Below are 6,000 nucleotides of genomic sequence, written 5' to 3' on the forward strand. Positions count from 1 at the left end.
TTCGAGGATCCTTTCTACCAGCTGCTCCTATTTCCAAGGATAGCAACAGAGGTTTTCGAGGATCCTTTCTACCAGTTCCTCCTATTTTCAAGGATAGCAACTAAGGTTTTCGAGGATCTTATCTACCAGCTGGTCCTATTTTACAAGGATAATAACTTAGGTTCACGAGGATACTTTCAACTGGCTGGTCCTTGTTTCAACAACATTTATAAGCCACATCCTGTGTTTTTGGTGATAATTTCGAAACCAGCCAATGAAACAAAAATCTTGACACAATTTCCAAAGACGGCCAAAGAAAGAAATTCTTGACAACTGTCACCATACTTTTATGCCACATCCTGTGCTTTCGATGATGAAAATTTCCAACCAAAGCCAAAGAAAGAAAATTCTGGATACATGACGAGATAGCTGGTATTGATTTAGTGCCAACAAGTTATTAAATTCTTTGATAGATTGACGGAGTTCACAGTTACAGCAGGCAATGGGGCAGAAAAAATCTAGTTTACCATTTTCTAATGGTCATTAAAAGCTACAAATCATATTTGCTTTCTATTTCAAGTATCAAATTGGCTTATTTTATAAGCTCTATAATGCAGTAGATGATACAGTTCAATGTCATTTTTTTCTTGATAACCATGGAGCCACGGTGGTTCTATGATTGACAAAAAAATGGTGCACCTGTACCTTTAATATGATATTGTGGATGAACTCTACAATATATATATATTACACTTTCTGTAATATGACTGACAGCTTTGAAACTAAGAAACTAACAGATTCCATTAAATATCGAGTCTTAGAAGTTAACGTCTGACAGAAACAGAGTCTGAAAAATCTTCTGATTTTATTGTCAAATCCAGAGAAGTAATAACTATCAAGTTATGATGACAGTCATGTTGATTTGACAGATAGTTTGACAGATAGTTTGACAGCTGATGTGGAGAAGTACTATATGATATTACATTTTTTGATTTATTAAACAATGCAAGCCATTTTTAATCAAATTCATAATCAAAAAGCCATTTCAATAAAATTCATAATTGAAAGCCATTTCAATAAAATTCATAATTAAAAAGCCATTTAATAAAATTCATAATTGAAAGCCATTTAATAAGATTCATAATTAAAAAGCCATTTAATAAAATTCATAATCAAAAAGCCATTTAATAAGATTCATAATCAAAAAGCCATTTAATAAGATTCATAATTAAAAAGCCATTTCAATAAAAGCTCAAAATTCAAACACTACTCATCAAAAAGCCATTCAAAAATTCAAACACTATTCATCAAAAAGCCATTAAAAGATTTAAACACTACTCATCAAAAAGTCATTTCAAAATTCAAAAGCCACTTGAAAAAATCCATTCAAAAATGCAACAAGTGAAAAGCCACTTGTAACAAAAAGGCATTCAAAAAGCCACTTCAAAAGCCATTTACAAAGCCAAATTAAAAACAAAAACTTAACTCTAATAGGTTTAGTGAAGAGTTTTAAATTTTTCAATTACATTGAAGCATTGAAGAGGAAAATGGAAGCCTCTTACACAATGTAATTACAGAATAAAGTAGATTGTTTGTGGATCAACGGAATTATCAGGCAGTCTTCGAGTGTTCTACTGACTTAGTTTATTCTTCCACGATTACAGAGAAAAAAACTATCTCTTGAGCAATGTTTGCTGACAACAGCAGAAAGGACTTGATCGTATTTAACTAAAACTTTTGGCAATCTGTTGCTGACGCTTGCTAAAGATTTTTTCTTAAGTTTTTTATGTACCAGGGACATTTGTCAGTCTTAAAGGGACAGGTGCACCATTTTGGAAATTTTGATCTGTGTCTTGAATATATGTAAATAGTCTTCAGAAGTACTAGAAATGTATGGAAATTGCATAATTCCTTTAAAAATATCTCAAACTAGGAATTTTACTCACTATTTCTATAGATGTCTTTTCTATATATCACAGTGTCTCAAGAAAAGACGAGTCATCATTTTAACTTTCAACCGTGGATAATTCTAGACACACATGGATTTGAAGGTTCAAATTTCGACTGTGAACTGTGAACACTATTACTGATTAGCTTAGCTAAAAAAATTCCCGTTTCTGAGACTAAGGTATGTTAGGTTAAAACAAGACGCATCTGTCCCTTTAATGGGATTATATTATTTTGTTTTTTTTCTAATAGAAAGATTAATCATTTGTGTGGAAACTCTCTAAAGTTTATCTCTGCCTTAAGCCAATATACAAATATTTTAGAAAGAAAATTTTCCAGGTCACGAAAACCTCACAAATCAAAACAAAAAATTGAAACTTGGAGCGAAATTACAGCGAATCTTTGAGCAATATTTCAACAGAAAGATAAAAACTTGACAACAAAGACTATCATTACAAACAATTCCAATGTATCTATTATGTGATAATTGAGTCTAGGATTAAGCAGTAACTATATAATCATTCAATTTTACAACGGGATAATTGAATCTTAATATAAAGGCGTCCTGGGAAATCAGATAAAATATGGCCCTGTGAATAAAATATCGTGTTCAAGCAGAGAGCTGAAGTCTCGCGAGAACGCCACGATATCGTCAGAAATCAGATTACGCTGTTATTTTTATGAATAATTTATAGACGGCAGTCGAGAATTACATCGTGATAACCCTTGAGACCACTTGACGCTTTAGACAGCCAGTTTATGACTTTTACCTAGAATCTATTACAACAATTTGAAGTATAGCAAAAAACGTAAATTCATTATTATCTAGATTTTTGAAAATTAACAGTTTTAGTAGAACCTGAAATTAGAACCCATGTCTACCATTTAATCGACATAATCAAGCAAATGATGTCATGTAAAGATTTCAATGATCTAACTGCCTGTGCTACAGACCCCCGTCGGGGATTGAACCCTGGATCGTCAGGTTAGCGAGCAAGCGTCCTACTAACTGAGCCACCGCGGCTACCAGTGTCAGTAGTAGAAACCAGGTTGAAAAATCCAATCATACATGTCCATGTATGTACAGTCTGGATAAACAAAACAAGACTTTTTGACCTTTCTTGATCGGTCACCCATTGGAATTCTGTTGGTAATTCTCTTCTAATTTAGCTAATTATGAATTAATTTGGACATGTGAGACATACTGGTATTTTTCCAAGTCATTAAAACACCTCTACTTTCTATTCATATAAGTATTAGCATTTTCATAAATGAAAATAAGGGACCCATCTTTAAAAACGGTAAAATTAAAAGCGCCAAAAAGTCTGAAAGTGATCGTATACAGAAATGAATTCCAAACAAAGCCGGCAGCAAAAGAAAATATTCCCCAAGCGAGCAGAAAAAAAATTCCAGAGACATCATTCTATTCAAAACAAAAGCTTTCCTTTTCTGGCCAATTTGAAATTTTTAACTGATTTGAAAAGGAAATGTAAAAGAAATTCTATTCCGAGCTTCAGAATTGCATCATTTTTCTCGTATTCCGGCAATTTTTAGACGTTCAGTTTGAAATTAACTAAGCCAATTATTTTCATGTTTAAAGTGATGGTGTGTGTTGGATTCATAAGAGCAGGAATTAAAGTGGTAGTGTGTGTAAGAATTGAGCCTTTATCCTTTCTGCCAGCGTTCAATAATCTAAGGTATGTATTAGAGGGACAGATGCACCCTTTTTTTTGACCAATCAAACATTAGTCTCAGAAACAGGAATTTTTAGTTAAGTTAATCAGTAATAGTGTTCACAGCTCACTGTCGAAATTTGAGTCTTCAAATCCATGTGTGTCCAGAATTATCCATGTTTGAAAGTTAAAATGATGACTCGTCTTTTCTTGAGACACTGTGATATATAGAAAAGATATATATAGAAATAGTGAGTAAAATTCCTAGTTTGAGATATTTTTAAAGGAATTATGTAATTTTTGTACATTTCTAGTTCTTCTGAAGACTATTTACATATATTCAAAACTCAAATCAACCCCTCAAAAATGCCGCCACTGTCCCTTTAAGAGCATTATATATGACGTCAGTAAAACACGAAAATGACATCTTAAAACGGAATAAAGCGTTGTCTACAATTATAAACAGTGACATCTGTTTTGTTTTACTGGCTCAAGCCGGGCAGTAAATGTAGCTTGTTAATTCCTTTATTCATAAATACAGACTTTACATAGATCTCTAGACTGTACCAGGGGAATAAAAAGGAAGCTAAATAATGCTCATTCCTTAGAGACGAGAATTTGACACATTTTAAATATATGTGTCTAGTTTTCGTGCAAATGACAATCTAACTCGCTACCAACTACAGCTCTTCAACCAAATGGCGTTTTTCACAAAACTCATTTTAACAATTCATTATAAACCTTTGTAGGGATATACTTGGTGCAAGAGGATAATTTCAACCTATCTGTATCCCTTTTTAAAACCTAAATATTGCATCTGGTTCTTTCAAGGTAAGTAGACAACTATACCCCTCTAGGTTACGTGCTGAATTTAGCTTTCCAGGTGAAATTGAACTTTATGTATCATATCATATTGTAGTCCTTGTATCACGATACATGTAATAACGTAGTTATCTCGATACATATCGTATCATATATAAGATACATATCACATTGTAGTCTTCATGAGATACATGTATCGTAGCCCCCATATCATGAGATTCATATCACATTGTAGCCCCCATATCATGAGATACATATCACATTGTAGCCCCCATATCATGAGATTCATATCACATTGTAGCCCCCATATCATGAGATACATATCACATTGTAGTCTTCATGAGATACATATCGTATCGTAGCCCCCATATCATGAGATACATATCACATTGTAGCCCCCATATCATGAGATACATATCACATTGTAGCCCCCATATCATGAGATACATATCAGATTATTACTCCTGTATCACGATACATCATGTATCATGACATGATTGGAAATACCTAGCACTAACTACAAAAACAATCTTGTAAAATCTCTCCATGACATCTGTATAACGAGACTAGCTACTTGTTTAATCTCACTAGGGTCTTAATTACTATCATTTCCTCTCAACAGTGGTATTGATTGCTTCTTATCCCTTCAAAATGGCTACCAATCATACAGACGACCATGTTGATATTGCAAATAGTTTGGAAAGTTCAGTGCACGACCATTCCGTACCAAGATTGTCACAAAGAAAGAAAGAAACAACTATATTTTACAAGGATAACAACTTAGGTTATCTCTACCTATGTCAGGACAGAGGCATTAGCCTGCTCTTTTTCGATTTCCAACTGTCGAGGGATCTTTAACGTGCACAGTCTGTAGCACACAGGTCCTCGGTTTATTGTCCCATCCAAACAACTAGATGCTTTTTCTAAGTCAGCCCCTCTTACCTGCATCACTGACAGGGGGAAACCGGGTTGAAAAATCGACATAGATATACAGGTTTAGAAAGGTTTAGTGCAGAAAAGTTTGGTGTAAAATTCCATTTTTCATCCAGAAAACCAAGACATAAGAAAGCCTGCAGCCACAAGAAGCATTGATAGAGTTCCATAGAGTTCAATCTGCAAACAGCTTTCAAAGTTAATATTTGATGTTCGTCTTTTATGAACAATTTGTCTCTGAGCTCTATAGAAATGGGTTCCTGAATAGAAGAAAATGTGTTCCTAAGTGAAAGAAAATCTCTTCCGATTCAGTCAATGGCCATTCCTCAAAGCTATCTATTTCTTTTTCCTTTGAATACCAAGTTTTTTATTTCGTTTTTTATGGGTTAGTTTAAATGAAAAGAAGCCATTGGTTTTTTGACCGAACTCTTCAATGTTGTCAGAGTGAGGTAAAAATGTTGCACTCATAATTTGTTGTTTTTGTAATTTCAGTTGTACCAACAACTATCTAGTCTGTCAGGAAGGAAACCAGACGTTAACTTGTCATCTACCAACGAACCAAATTCAAGAGACGAAAATTTCAAAGATGGTGGCGGCCATTTTGTTGAATATTTGTAAGAACTGTGTATTCTCCCTATAGATTTGT

The sequence above is a fragment of the Lottia gigantea genome (genome assembly GCF_000327385.1).
Source record: "Lottia gigantea unplaced genomic scaffold LOTGIsca_70, whole genome shotgun sequence".
In the NCBI taxonomy this organism is placed as follows: Eukaryota; Metazoa; Mollusca; class Gastropoda; family Lottiidae; genus Lottia; species Lottia gigantea.